Genomic DNA, 15458 nt, shown 5'->3' on the forward strand with positions numbered 1-15458 from the left:
ATTAACTGTAGGTTGAAGGTTACATTATGTAACTTTTAAAAGGAGGGGATACAAATTGGAAAAGTCAATACCATGCATAGAGTTATAGTGTAAAATTTTCCAATTTTAAATTATGACCATTCTAAAGAGAAAAATATTCATCTGAAATCCTATTAAATTTGAATTGATGTATTGTTTCAAAATTTTAACTTTTATACTCTTAATAAAATACACAATTGAAGTGTTATCAAATATTTATATTGTAAATAGTAAAAACAAGCATATGAATTAGGGAAAATACAAGTTAATCTGTCAGATCAACGAATTTTTGTTAATCTGATGGCATTTTTGTAAATATATTGAAAAAGTAGAATCATTTATTCAGTACTTTTGGTGAGATGTCCAATTACTGTTTGCTTTTACTGTTTGGTGAGGAAATTACACATATACCCCTCAAGTAGTACATGAAAAGACGCATATACCCCTCCACTGGTACTTGAAAAGACAATTATACCCCCAGATAAACAAATTATGTATATCTGGGAAATTAACTGGGTATCCCTCACTGAATTATGAACCGTACATTATTTTATTTTATTTTATTTTTTGGACAAAAGCAATAAACCATACATTAAAGAACCCAAAAAGTGCATTTGTTTTGGACAATAGTTTAGAAGTTCAACCCATGCATATTATTTGGACAATAGGTTAGAACTTAGAAGTTCAACCCCTTAGGTTTGTGTTTTTCCACTAATTCCATGCATCTCCTTTGTACGGAAACAATGATATAGTGCAATCTAAGTCATTTTAACACATTAAAAGCCAACATTGGACAACTTATACGGGGGGGCTTCTCTCACATGTGCTTGTTTATAACCTATGAAACATTGACACACCCACCTACAATTTTTACGTCAATCCTTGTTAAATGATTGTGTTTCTTATGGAATAATTATCGGTATACTTAGAAGATCAATTCTTTGGTTTGGGTCATCTCTACCTCATTCAAAGAGCTTGATTAATTTTTAAGAGAAAAAAAATGATGATTGAAGATAATAAGATTTCAATACAACTCAATAAGGAATAGGATATCATGAAGTGTGTAGGTTTGTAAATTTGTTGATGAGAGTGTGTAAGAGGGTATCTTGCACGCCACATCTTATGTTAAAAGATATCTGATTATCACATAATATGGATTGTACAAGTGTTTAACCCACAACCTTAAGCTTCAAAACTAAAGTGTTAACCACGTTGCTATGACCGTATTACATGTCATTCTATCAAAATTTAATATAAGTAAGGATTTCAAACTAGTTATTTATCTTTTAAAAAACTATTGTACATCAATTCTAAATATTCGTTTTTTTAAAATAAAAAAAAATTATTAACTAATACTAAAACAAAACATTGCTGACATCATAAACTCTTAAACTATCATACGTGTCATTCTCACATTAAAAATTTTCTCTCCAATTCTATGTGTGATGTCATTAACTATTAATAACTATTTTTATTTCTATTTTTAATCTACTCTTTTGACTTTAATGTATAAGTGTTTATTTAAAATTCAATTAACCAAGTTTCCCTCTTAATCTATAGTTTCTCCTATTTGTTTGATGTTTGATCATGGTTTCATTTTTTTTTACTTCCCTTAAATAATGTAAATTATTTTTAAATTTAATTCTAATCTTCTTATACAACGTAATGCAACATATTAAAAACTACAAGAAAGATAATTCTATCCATGCATCGCACGGAGATAACCTATTTAATACTCTACACTAAAGTAATCACCAAGATTATCCCATAATTACACGTATTGCTTCCATAATTAAAATTTTCCCACCAATTTTTTTCCCCCTTAAAATATAATAAGATAATTTTTTTAAAAAAAAATCTATAGCCTAAAAAACCCTAAAATATAGATCAACAATGTACAATATAATTTTATATAAATAAAATATTTTTTCTTTGCTTTATAAATAAATAAGAAAAGATTAAAAATAATATCATAATAAAATAGTGTTATTTTACCCTTTAAATTTCATAATCAATTCAACCGAAATTTATTGTTGCAAATAAAATCACCAAATTAGAAAAGTTCTAATTATATATTAAGATTAGAAAATATTTTATATTCCCTTGAATCTTAATTTGTTAATCTATATAATGAATATTCATTTCCTACTAAAAATAGGGTTTCCAACTCAATCTTAAATCATAACTTGTCAGCAAACTACAAGGTCTACAACAATAGAGAATCTCTAGATCAAAGTGTCTTATCTATAATTTGATAACCGTAATATATTTAAATGTATACAAAACCTATAGAAAAAATACAAACTTAGAGTAACTAATAAAAATATTATTTATCAATGAAAATCCGAGCATTAGGTTGCTGAAGCAAAAAACTAGTAAAATATACCATTTTGAAGCCCTTAGACCTTAGTTGTATTGGCGGCACAAAACCTCCAAAACTTATTAAAAAAAAAAAAAAAACCTCCAAAACATGTAAGATTGTCATGAACTTATGATCAAGAAAAATCATTCTTAATAATTCCTCCATTTCAAAATAGTTAACACATTTTCTTTTACTTCGTATTGTATTTGACAATTCATATACTCAACTATAAAAATCTCTAAATATCAAAAAGTAAAAATTATATAAAACAAATATTGATATTTTGCAAATACACATCGAGGGATCCTATATTATTATATTTTTTCTTTATGTTTAAATCATAAAAGTTATTCAAAATAAAATTAATAGTAATGTTAAAAATTTAAATGTATCAACTAATTTAAAAAGGATGAAATATTCCGCTTGTCATTGACTAATCCCAAAAAACGAACATTGATTTCATTTTATAAGCTCTAATAGTCAATTCTTAATAAGCTGGGCCAATTTTAGAGTCTAGGTCCATGATACACACGTAATTATTACAAATTTTTGCCTACACTCCAAGGTAGGCAGAGCTGCCTGCACCCCTACTCCTTCCTAATGACGTCATTTTGGTTGTTTTTTTCAGTTTCAAATTACCTATAAAATGTTCATTTTCATCAATGCAAAGTTCACTTATGTATTATTAAATGTTTATTTCTTTAGAATAATTATTAATTGTTTAATTATGCTAATACGACATGATATAATATTCAACTTATTATATTTTTGTATTTGTGTTTCTAGATGACTATTTATAGTAGTACTCAAGGAAAAAAGAAAAAGTTCATATCCTTCTTAATAAAAATCAAATGAAATTGTATACCACCAAAAATTGAACAATTGGATATTAAAATAATGTACAATACAATTCCACATATATTATCAAACACAATAAGATTATCAAAAAAAAAAAATCAAACACAATAAACTTCTTGATCCAAATAAAAAATTCAAGCTTGTGATATTGGTTCATGTTGCTTGGCGACTTCATGCCTTTTTGGTTTCCTTCTTTTTGCCGTCTTTCTTTTTTCCTTGATTGCTATTGTGTGATCTAACTTACTATATGCAAGATTCTTTTTAAACCAATAAAAAAAATATTGTGTTAGATTTGAGCAAGACTAGCTAAATGTTTAAAATGAACCAATTTTCATATGAATATAAACATGTATGGATGAGTATAAAGCATGATCGGTGTGAAAAGTAACATCTATTAGAATATAAATGAACATATATATAATAAATGATCATCTATTAATATGATAATGAACAACTATCAATACATAAATGAACATATCTACATTATTCAATATGGAAATGAACATCTATTGATATATACATGAACATATATTAGTTTGAAAATGATCATGAAATATAATAATCGATGAACATATACATAAAATATATACGTAAATAAACACTTTGAAGTTATGAATATGTGATTGACTATATATCTATATGAGAAAAGAGATTTTGAAATTTAAAATTGAAACGAACATGGAATATTTGAAGAAGATGACAAAAACATGAACATTTATCAAAATTTTAATAATTGGATGCTAGTATGTGAAATTGTGAATGACCATACACTATTATGTGATTGAACATCTATGAAAATAATAATAAACATTTATCAAAATATTTTCCCACTCTAAACTATGATAAAGAATGAATATTATTATGTGAATGACTATGTACTAATATATGAGTGAATATTTATATATAAATAAACTTTTATATATAAATGAACATTTATATTATTTATCTATTAATATGTTAATGATAGTATACTAATATATAAATTAACATTTATCAAAGTAGAAATGAACATTCATAAAAAAATAATAATAATAATAATAAATCACTACAAATTAAATGTATTAATACTTACATTTTTCCAGAATCTTTGTTTTTCTTCTTTGAAATTATTTAAATCTTTATGCAAAAAAAATAAAAAAAAATAAAGAATGTATTGGTTTAATTAACTAGTTTTGAACAAAAATTACTAGAACTATAGTATTATACTTACATTGATACATTTTCCATGGTTGATTTTTCAATTATGTACTTGAAATACAATCGCAACAAAAATTTAGCAAAATCTAGAGTTTATACTCTTTTTCGTTCCAAATTTAAACAAAATAACTTACTCTTTGAATTTCGCCTTTGTTTTGATGAATTTCGAAGTGATTAAACAAATTCTTGTGATAATTTTGTAAAAAAATTTCCATTAAAGCTTTTTTTAGAGAGAAAATGACTAGGAAATGGGTAAGGAGAGAGAAAATGGCAAATGGGTGAGGAGAGAGACAATAGCTAAGAAATCGGTAAGGAGAGAGAAAATGCAAATGGAGGCTTTGATTTATTTTTTCTTTGTATATGTAGGGTGTAAAATCAGTTAGTGTGCAGTGGGAATGAAGGTAGGAGAAGGGATTAATCGTAGGGATGTAGGTAGAGCTCCCTACTCTAGAGTCTAGGGATAGATAATTACGTAATTATGATTTTAGAGATTCGGCCCATGATTTTATTTTCACGGGCTCCGGCTAATATGGCCCATTAACGTTAGCCTCAAATGAAATGCATATGCGAGTATGCGACCCTTTTTATTTCTCAATGGTCATAAGTTCATCACATGGTAATTTTGATTTACTAAGTTAAACTTATCTGAATAGAACATAACTAAACTAAACTAAACTGATTAGATCTAAATTGAACTGAATTGTATAGAGATGAAATGAATTGTTTATGAGAGAAAAAAAAATTAGAAAATAAACTAAATTGAAATTAAGCTGAAGAGAACAAGCCCTACATTATGTTCATTCACATAATATGATAATTTGATCTGGATTTTTCTAATTTAGATTTTTAATTCGACCAAAGTTTAACTTAATTTTTTTGCCAATTAATTAGATAAACAAAAATTACCAAATGTACTTTCATTACATTTGCATTAATATATACTTTCAAAATATGAAATTTTCATTATTTTTTAAAGTTATGAAAATAAAGATATCCAACAATAATTAAAAACAAATGAAATTATAAGATATGATATGATTATTTTTTAAATAAGTTAATATCAACTTAAGGCCAATTCTCTTTATCTTAATTTTAGTTTAGTCCAGTTTAGTTTTTAATTTCCTTTTCTCATAAAATATTCATTTCATTTCTATTCAGTTCAATTCAGAAAATCAAAACATGTCCTTAAATATGTTGAACTAAACATAACCTTGGTGTATCATGTTCTTTTTTAATAGCATCATTTTAATTTGGCAAAAGCTAATTAGCGCTCCGGGGCGTTAAATAAGAGAACTAAAAGTGAAAATATTAGAGTAAAACTAACATTAATTACACCGAATGACGCGTAATTTTGTCATGCATTCCTAACTTAATATTATTTCAACTAATATAATTATTCCTTATTTAAAGCCTCGGGACACTCGTTAGCAAGATCCCTTTAATTTTGTGAAACGCTAAACATCGCCCGCAATTTACCATATAAAGCCCACAAATATGTTATGATTTGACCATTATGCCCTTTTGCTAAAATTGAGATAATCTCGGTGTAAAAAATGTGGAGCCGTACTGGCTCGTCGGGGGAGACCGGATGGCAGGCCGGAGATGCGGGGGACGCCGGAGGTACGTCGTCGTCGACGGAAAACGAGGTAAGTGACCGCTAAAATTCACGGTTTACCGTCGTAGTGGCTACGGCGCCTAGGGTGGACGCCCAAACCGTAGCCTGGACGTCCAAGCCGGACGCCAGAACCACCAGAGTGGCGTCCAGGCTAGACGCCCAGACCACCAGAGTGGCGTCCAGCCCAGACGCCCAGACCACCAGACTGGCGTCCTGGGCAGACGCCACTCCACTGGGTGAGGCGGCCCTGCCAGGCGCCAGTCCAGTGGGTGTGGCAGCCCTGGCAGACGCCACCTTTAATAATTAATTTTTATTTTTTCCTTTTTGATTTTGTTGTTGTTTTTTATTTAATTTTTTTGTGAAAATAAAAAATCGAAAATGATTTTTTAAAAAAATTCGAAATGGGTTTTTTGTAGATTAAATTTGAAAATTCGAAATAGGTTTTTTTAAAATTAAATTTGAAAATTCGAAATGGTATATTTTTAAATTTAGTTTGAAAATTCGAATTGGGTTTTTATAAAAATTAAGTTTGATTATATATAATTATGTTTTTTTTTTTTGTGTTAATTATGTGGAAATATAGAAATTAAATGTATTATCCGTTAAATGTATTTATTGTAATATATAATTGATGCAGGAATATAGTGGAGACGGAAATGATTACAGTGAGATATTTGGACATGATGGTCCATTCGAAGAAGCTCAACAGGCGATTGATTGGGCAAAACAGGTTGCAATTGCAGCTGGATTTTGCTTGGTAGTAGCAACTCATAAATCTCAACGGGATGGTAGAATGGATCGCATTTTGAGATGTGACCGTTATCGCAAAAGAGAAGAAAGAGATTTTCGTACAGCCACTCGGTTTGACACAAAGCGGAAAGGTTGTGGGTGTGAGTTCAGAGTAAAGGTTCGACAACTACGGAGTCGTGACGGTTGGGAAGTGATAGGTTACTCTAAATGGGGGTATCACAACCATGAGATGATAGTATATGAAGAGGGTCATCGACAACTGAGCGGCTTAAGTCCTGCTGCGAAACTAGTTGTGAAAGAAATGAGTGATGCTCAAGTGAAGCCTGCTAAAATATTAGCATCTGTGTTAGAGAAATTTCCAGAAGACCATCCAAACCGAAGACACATCTACAACGTCAGACAGCAACTCAGGTTTGAACGGTCAGAGGGAAGGAACCCTATACAGCAGCTGCTACACCAGGCACAATCACGTGGTTACCTGTTCTGGTTTGATTCTGATGAAGATACAGCGGAGGTGACTCATATTTTCCTTGTGCATCCTGATTGTGCTGATATGATCAAGTCTTGGCCATTTGTGATTTTGATCGACTCAACGTACAAGACAAACAAGTACAAGTTCCCTCTGGTTGAGATGGTTGGGATGGCTCCAACGAACCAGAACTTTCTGATTGGTCATGCAATCATCAGGGATGAGACGGCTCCTAGGATGACTTGGATGGCGCTCTCCGGCGTATCCGGTGGGGAGGTGGACCTTGCGGCGAAAATCATTATTTTGACGCGCCCCTAGATCTGTTTGCCGTTGCAAACATTTACAAATGCGCAGTCATGCATTTCGGCCTGGGAGTGCATAGTCAAGCTTATTATCCTTGTACCACGGTTCTCCCTTGGCGGTCGCGTGAGACTGTCACCACACCGGTCAGAGAGCTAGCTATTGCGTTTCTTGGGTCGTCATACAGACATTTCATCCGACTAGACATGTCAACCGATTTTCCGGTGCCACCGATTATACCTCGGTGGTACAACATTCGCACAGCGAGCGTAGAGGGTTGGGATGCGCTATATAATGACCGGATCCACGAATGGAACACCCTAGCTGCATTTTAGTTTTTCTTGTTTACATTCTTTATTTGTAATCTTATTTGTACGTTGCTCTTTTAATGAGAACATTAATATTTTATATTGTATTGCTTACTGCATTCTATATGTTGCATGGGTAAGTTGCGCGGATCCACGAACGGTTATATCAAAATTTAAAAACAGCACTGATAATATGTTTAAGTTGGAAGCTAAAAGAACAATCTAAAATGTTACAATTTTACAACATAATGTCCAACATAATGCTCTATAAATAAAATACAATAACCATCAGTAATCCCTCCTCGACGACGACTCCCACTGCGCAAGGGTCTGTTCCAGACTATCAACAACAGCTCTCCCTGTTGCACTCATGCTGTCCTTCTCAAGAGAGAGTTTCTGAACGTCTTGCATTATCTTTCCCATCCACTGCATACAACAAAAAACAGAAGATGAAATACAATAACAACAAATAAAACTTAATTAAAAGACAACGATAAATATAATAAAAGACATACCGCTTCCGTGGCAGTAGGCGGTGGCACATAATCATCATCGCTGTGGTCGAGATCAGCGATCAACCTCAGGTGCGAATACCGGTTGAACCATTCCATGTAGTAATGGTCACACATGGGAGTAACCCCAGAGGGCGGCCGCTGCAACTCCGCTGTCCATAATCGAGCCACCATCGGAAACTGGTCCCACGTCCCGGTCATGATATCCGGCCATTCCACGACGTACTCCCTCGACGATGCAGGTCGGACCGCCTTCATCGGGCACGCCGGGGGAGGAGGGACAACTTGGACAAATCCAAGCTGGCGAAGACAACGCTGGGGCATGTACGCTTCGACGATGTCACGATACTGAATGAGTCCCGTGTACAGGGTCCTGGGTACCCTAACACTAGGGTTCGGGCCGAAAGGCATCCAGTTCACCTGTACAATTACAACATATAAAATATAATAACATGAATATAATATGTGCAAATAATAAAATGTAGACTCTATAAATAAACGTTACCTCTAAGGGGGACAGCCTGTCCAGCAATAACCGTATCGATCGGAGGCGGTCAACGGACTTCTTCTCCGAGCGCGGACTCCACGCACAAGCACGCGGCATCCCCTCATCAATAGGAACTGGGTCACGATGTGGTCGCAATGCAGGAAAATACTCGTATATCCAAGTCTGCAATAGAGTCAGACACCCAGTGATACCTTCCGCGTCAGCCCGACTCGCAAATCCTAGTTGGCGATACAAATACGCCAACGTAGCCGATCCCCAGGAAAACTGGCCTACACTGTCGGGGTCACACGCCTCTACGATGTCGCGTGGCCTGAGCTTGTTTCCGCCGCTCTTATCCGGAAACAAGGTACATCCGAGGAGTAGAAAAACATAAGCACTCAGCTGTGCGTCGGGCGTCCTACGTGCACTCGGGTACAAACACCGCTGCAACACAGATGCGATCTTCACACCTCCGTGTTCCCAAACACCTAGCGCCTCGGTGTACAGTGCAGCCCTGTCCACCGCCAACAACTCCGCCAGCGAATCTGCCTGATCCGCATCAGCCACAGCACAAAGTCGTTTACCCTCAACACGAATCCCCAGAATGGCCTCGACGTCATGTAACATGATCGTCATCTCACCGAACGGAAGGTGAAAAGAGTTTGTATCCGGCTGCCATCGCTCAATGAAAGCCGTGATCAGCGTACTGTCAATCTTATCGTGCATGGTGGCAGGAACGTGCTTCACCCCAGTGCCCTCCAGTCGCTCGAACATCTCGCTCTCCGCCGGCCAGGCCTCAGCCCATGTACGCAAAAAACTACAAGTCTTTTCCCGGGTATGACATTTCAACAACCCCGTAACTGAAGGCCTCTCCTGGTCCTCCCAAATACGGGCAGCTATGTGTCCTAGAAAGCTAGGAATCACACTCCCGTCAACAGGCCCACCGGGCACCTCACTCCTAACAACCCAAGAATCATTACCCGCCCTCGACCGTTTCCTGCTTGCCCCAGAGACAGTGGACGCAGATGATGTGCCAGATCTACTAACAAACCTACCACCTCTACCCTTACGCACCTCCACCATATGCGTCTCGTACATGTCATCAACCCTCTGACTGAATGGACCGTAATCATCATACGGTCCACTGCCATCGTCCACATCCTCATCCTCATCTGCGCCCTCCTCCTGCTCCTCCTCCTGGTCACCCTCCTCAGCATCATCATCGTCATCCTCATCCCGACGGTGGATCCGTTCTCTACGAACTGAGGCCGAAATACCACGGGATCTGACATGTCTATGCCCCGACCTCTCCACTGAATAACTTCTACTAAGAAGCTCTATATTCTTCCCCCCACCATGACGACCCTACACAAAATTTTAAAATATATAAACATACAAAAATTTATACGATAAATAATCATCATCGCAAATCAAATACACTAAAAACAAACAAATAATAGTAAACAAAATATAAACGTAGAAAAAATACAACGAAATTGAAAAAATTTATAAAAATAAACAACAAAATATAAAAACAATTCAAAATTATATTACAAAAAAAAAACAAATTTAAAAACAATTTTTTAAAAAAATTAAAAAAAAAAAAAAAAAAAATGGGGGGGGGCGCCCTGGCTGGACGCCCAGCCGGCGGTGGTGGCGCCAGATGCAGACGCCGCCACCAGTTGGCTGGCGTTTGGGCTGGACGCCACATCCACGGCTGCGGCGCTTAGACTAAACGCCACAACCGTGGCGGTGGCGTCCAGCCCAGGCGCCAGCCAACTGGTGGCGGCGTCTGCATCTGGCGCCACCACCGCCGGCTGGGCGTCCAGCCAGGGCGTCCCACCGCGTTCACGGCGGTTTTCCCCTTTTTTTTTTTTTTTTTTTAAACAAAATATACCTTTCCACCTTGGGACATCCTTCCCTCCGCCGCCGCCGCCACTTTCTTGCCTTGCCGCCTCGACATTGCCGTTATTTTGAATTTTTTTTTTAGAGAGGTTGAAAGAAGATGAGCAATGAGAGTGTGAGTGATGAAAGTATGAGTGATGAGAGTGTGAGTGTTTTTTTTTTTTTTAAGGTCAAGGGCAATTTTGGGAAACCAAGTGAATTTTGTGGGCTTTATGTAGTAATTTGTGGGCGATGTTTAACAAATCCCTTAATTTTTATATAACTAGGGTGGCCTACGCGCGTGATGTGCACAAAGGAGTTGGCTCTTGTAGAGAAGTTATATTGGCATATATTTACCCCTTTGGTTTGAGTGGTAGACCTGCTAGTTTTAGTACGTACAATTTGGTTTATGTGCCTATGTGGTGACTTTGTAGAAGTATTATAAAGGTGACAATTATTTTTTGAAACTCTCAAAAGTTTGACATTGTTATTTCAAAATTATTATTAAATAATATTTAATTGATTTGCATGATTCAATAAATCCTAGCGTGTTTTTCTTCAAATGATTTTTTTTTTGAGCTTTGGTCATATGGAGTAATATTATGTGAAATATTCATTTTAGCTAAAAACTTAATAATCTAAGTTTTTTTTTTTTTTTTTTAATTTTATTTTATTGTTCTACAACCACCTAATATCTAAATCTAATAATAAATCAATAACCATTTAGTTATATTTTTCCCTGTAAAATCTCTTCATAATTAATACTCCGTACCAGTTTTTTTTTTTTTTTTTTTTTTTTTTTTTTTTTTCTTTCCATCGATTTCCCTTGATTTTAGGATTTTTAAGTTCTTTACATCTCTTGATAATATTTGCTTAAATATCACTATTTCATATGAATCCTATTCAAACTCCATAATGTTATTTATGTGTCATCAAACAACGTACAATTCAAAAGCTAATAAACCTTAACAATAATGTTGCAATTAAAGGACGACAAGATTGTAAATAAGAAGAGCAACCACGAAGGAGTAAAAATAAAGTCTCTTGGTAATAAACAATCTCTTCGTAAATACAATTTTTTTTTATCTTTTTGAATAATAATAATAATAACATATGAAGTATAATGTTAATATTTTAAAATAGGCATTACAATATTTTGTTAAATATTTTTTTTTTGAATTAATTGATGATATGTTTGATGAAAAAAAAAACATTAAATATATTAATGAGACAAACATATTAATGAGGGTAAAAAAGTAAATACACATTTTTGTACATATTTTTAAAAGTATAGTTGGTAGCACACTATTCCTAAGAGTTATTTTCTACATTTTATAATGTAGGGATATGAAGAGGCTTGCTAAGGTGCTAGAGCTCTTGCATTTCAAGTATTTCGTAATCAAGGTCATTGCTTCCCTTAAAAAAAAAAATAAAAAAAAAAATAAATAAATAAAAAAAAATAAATAGAGCGACTCCTAAATCATTATGGCTTCTTCCTTGGTGGGTGGGCGATGTAATGATATCTATTGATTTATAGTAACAAAGGACTCATTCATATCATAGGCTAAAACGTTGAGGGGCCAATTAGACTTAAGAGAATTCAAATCAAATAAAGTGGAAAAGTAATTGAGAATTATTTGTTGAAAATGATCCTAATTCTCACAATATGACATCCTCATTCTTGTCCATCACCACCATTGTGATGTGGTTCGATTCAAGCGGCATATTTTCCCTTTTTTTAGTTGACACCGTTTGACCTTTTTACTATTTATACAACACGCTTTGATTAACTTTTGTGATTTATATATTACGATAAAACATGTTCATGTGGGATCTTGTTTGAATCGTTTCAATATATATTTTATCAATATCCACTTTTTATAATTTTATAATGATGATAATTTGAGATATTAATCGTTAAAAACATGTGTTGGCAAGCATAATAATAGAAATGTGTCAATTAAAAAAAAAAACCCAGAGAAACTATGTTTTAATGTTAAAATTCTCTATAATAGTAGTAAAACACTATATTTTCCATAATAGTTTTGTTGATTTTAACCCCAGCTTAACAAGTCGCCTAATAAGTATGTAGTGACTCGATAGGTTTATAAGTCGCACCTTATATACAGGTAACTCTAAATGTCTAACTTGTTAGAGTGATTTAATATATGACCACTACATAATAAGTCACCTAATACGTAAGACGCGATTCGATAGGTTGATTGTTACAATTACGTAGTATTTGAAATAGTTACATTCTCATTTTTCATACATATAACTTTGGCATAATGGTAAGAACTTCAACCTTCGAGGCAAAGAACTAGAGATCAAGCATGCAAAGTGTCAAACATTGATATTATATGAGCTAATAAAAACAGCTGGAAAAAATGTTGATTTTTTTACGTATCGCCTCTTAACAAAAGCGACACAATAGATTAACCTATAGAGTCACCTCTTTCAATACAAGCAACATAATAGCTTAACATATAGAGTCACCTAACAACTAATAGCCAACTTATATAAAAGCTATCGACGAATCCTAAAGTTGGAATTTATTGTGTCGTTGGCTGTGGAGTCGCCTTTAGGCGACTCGTTAGGTCATTTACAAGGGACTCGATAGGAGCTTTTTGTAGCCGTGAATGTTACTTGCACACATGATTATGGTGGGGTTTATGTGAGTTTTGATGTTGAAGATATATGAAGTATGATATATATGATGGAGATTAACTAGTTGCTAATTAAAGAGGGTAAAGAATAGTGTGGCATACTCAAATGGGTGGTAAATTGCAAATAAAATCAAAAAATTGTGAGGTGGTTGTGGTTATGGTTGCATCATATGGCTGAACATGGTTAATGCCAATGGGAACGCAAAGATTATAGAGTTATGAAGCTGGTTAGTTTGTTGATACTTTAATTTAAAAAATATAAATGTATTTGTTGAATTGCTTATAATTAATGCATGATACTATTAACTTATTTTTTTAAGGGCCTATTCTCATCAGATAGTTCAGTTCAGCTCTAAAAAGTTCAGTTTAGTTCCTAATTTCTTTCTCTTATAAAATATTCATTTCAGCTCTAATAAGTTCAATTCAGGGTTCAGCTCATTTCAGTCAATGAGAACAAGCCCTAACACTTATTGGAATTGTAATTATACATTTTTGCATATAGTAGTAGTTTAGGTTCACACTCAAAGTTTAGCAAATATAAAAATGTTACCTTTAATGTAAATAGTCCACAAAGTTTCGAAGCTAGCAGATTAATCCTAAAGAAGTTTGACCACGGCATCTTGGAGAGTGAAAATTTAAAGCTGGAGGCCTAATATCACTATGCCAAAAGCTACACTTCAATTTAACCTTGAGATACTTAGTTTATGTACAAAATGTTGTAGAGGCCAAGAGTAAGTTTAAAAGCCACAAAGTTGGGCTGGCCCTCCACCAGCCCCCGGCTTCGCCCTTAATGCGGTATTAGTTGTTGGAATAAAGACGGGTTATAAAATCAGCAATGAAAAATTGCGTTGTGGTAGTCCATTTCCTGAAAACGGTATTCATCTATTTGTTCTCTAAGGTCAACACGTCGCTCTTCCCACAAATGCACTCTTGCGTGAGAGCTTGGAGTTGCATGGACTTATGTCTATAAAGAACAGAAGGAATGTGTGCCTTTTCAATTAACACATATACTCTATAAGTCTACATATATAGAATGATAAGGCATTAAGAACATACAAGATCTCTAAGAAATTGTAAATACCCGTAACTCCCAAATCAATGGGTTGAATAATAAGCAAAAATACTTAATGTAACGTCTTAACATCAAGTATAAATAATAGAGGCATAAAAGAAAATATTTAATTAAACCCATTAAATGCAATAAAGCGATTTTTTTTTTGAGAGAAATAAAGCAAAAGTTATAAGGAGTGGAAGAATAAAGATGATAACCAACGGTCAAAATGAACTATTATGTAGCGAGGCCGATCAAAGAACGAACATTGCCTTATCGATAAGGCAATGAATGTTTCCTTTAGGGTCTTAACGCACAACATTAGCTAAGCATGAAGCGATAAACACGAGATTACCTTTATATTATGTATCTTTAAAGGAAAATATTCAACAAATCTTCTTAAAAATGATATTTATGATTATTAGCACCAAACACATTTGATACTCGGTACAAAATATTCCATAAATTTCTCACATTATCTCTAAAAAATTACAAGTCTCTAAAGATAATTATTATATTTATTTTTATTGAACTAAAATAACATTACCTTCCAATCTCATTTCTTAGATGATAGAAAATACCAAACAATTCATCTTCAAATAGGAAATAATCACAATATATCCATTCTCTCTCTGATATTTTGTACGGAGTATCATTATTATTTTCTTATACCATCGCTTCATAATCTTTCTTAATTTAGATTGAGTACATTTAGGCGTATAGAGCCTATGTATTTTACATGCTTATAGGAAGGTATTTTGGGATTTGTAATTTTTTTCCCTCCTCATAATGGTACAGTGGTACATTTAATGCACCATTATGCATGTAGTGGTACATTTAATGCACCATTATGCATGTAGTGGTACTTTTTGCCATAAATTTTGTACCATAACTTTATCTCATGTTTCCATTATTTACTAAAATATCATCATATTTGTTACATTGGCAAAATAGGCCTTATGCGGCAATACTTCTCCATCT

The sequence above is a fragment of the Chenopodium quinoa genome, unplaced genomic scaffold (assembly GCF_001683475.1).
Source record: "Chenopodium quinoa cultivar QQ74 unplaced genomic scaffold, ASM168347v1, whole genome shotgun sequence".
Taxonomy (NCBI): Eukaryota; Viridiplantae; Streptophyta; class Magnoliopsida; order Caryophyllales; family Amaranthaceae; genus Chenopodium; species Chenopodium quinoa.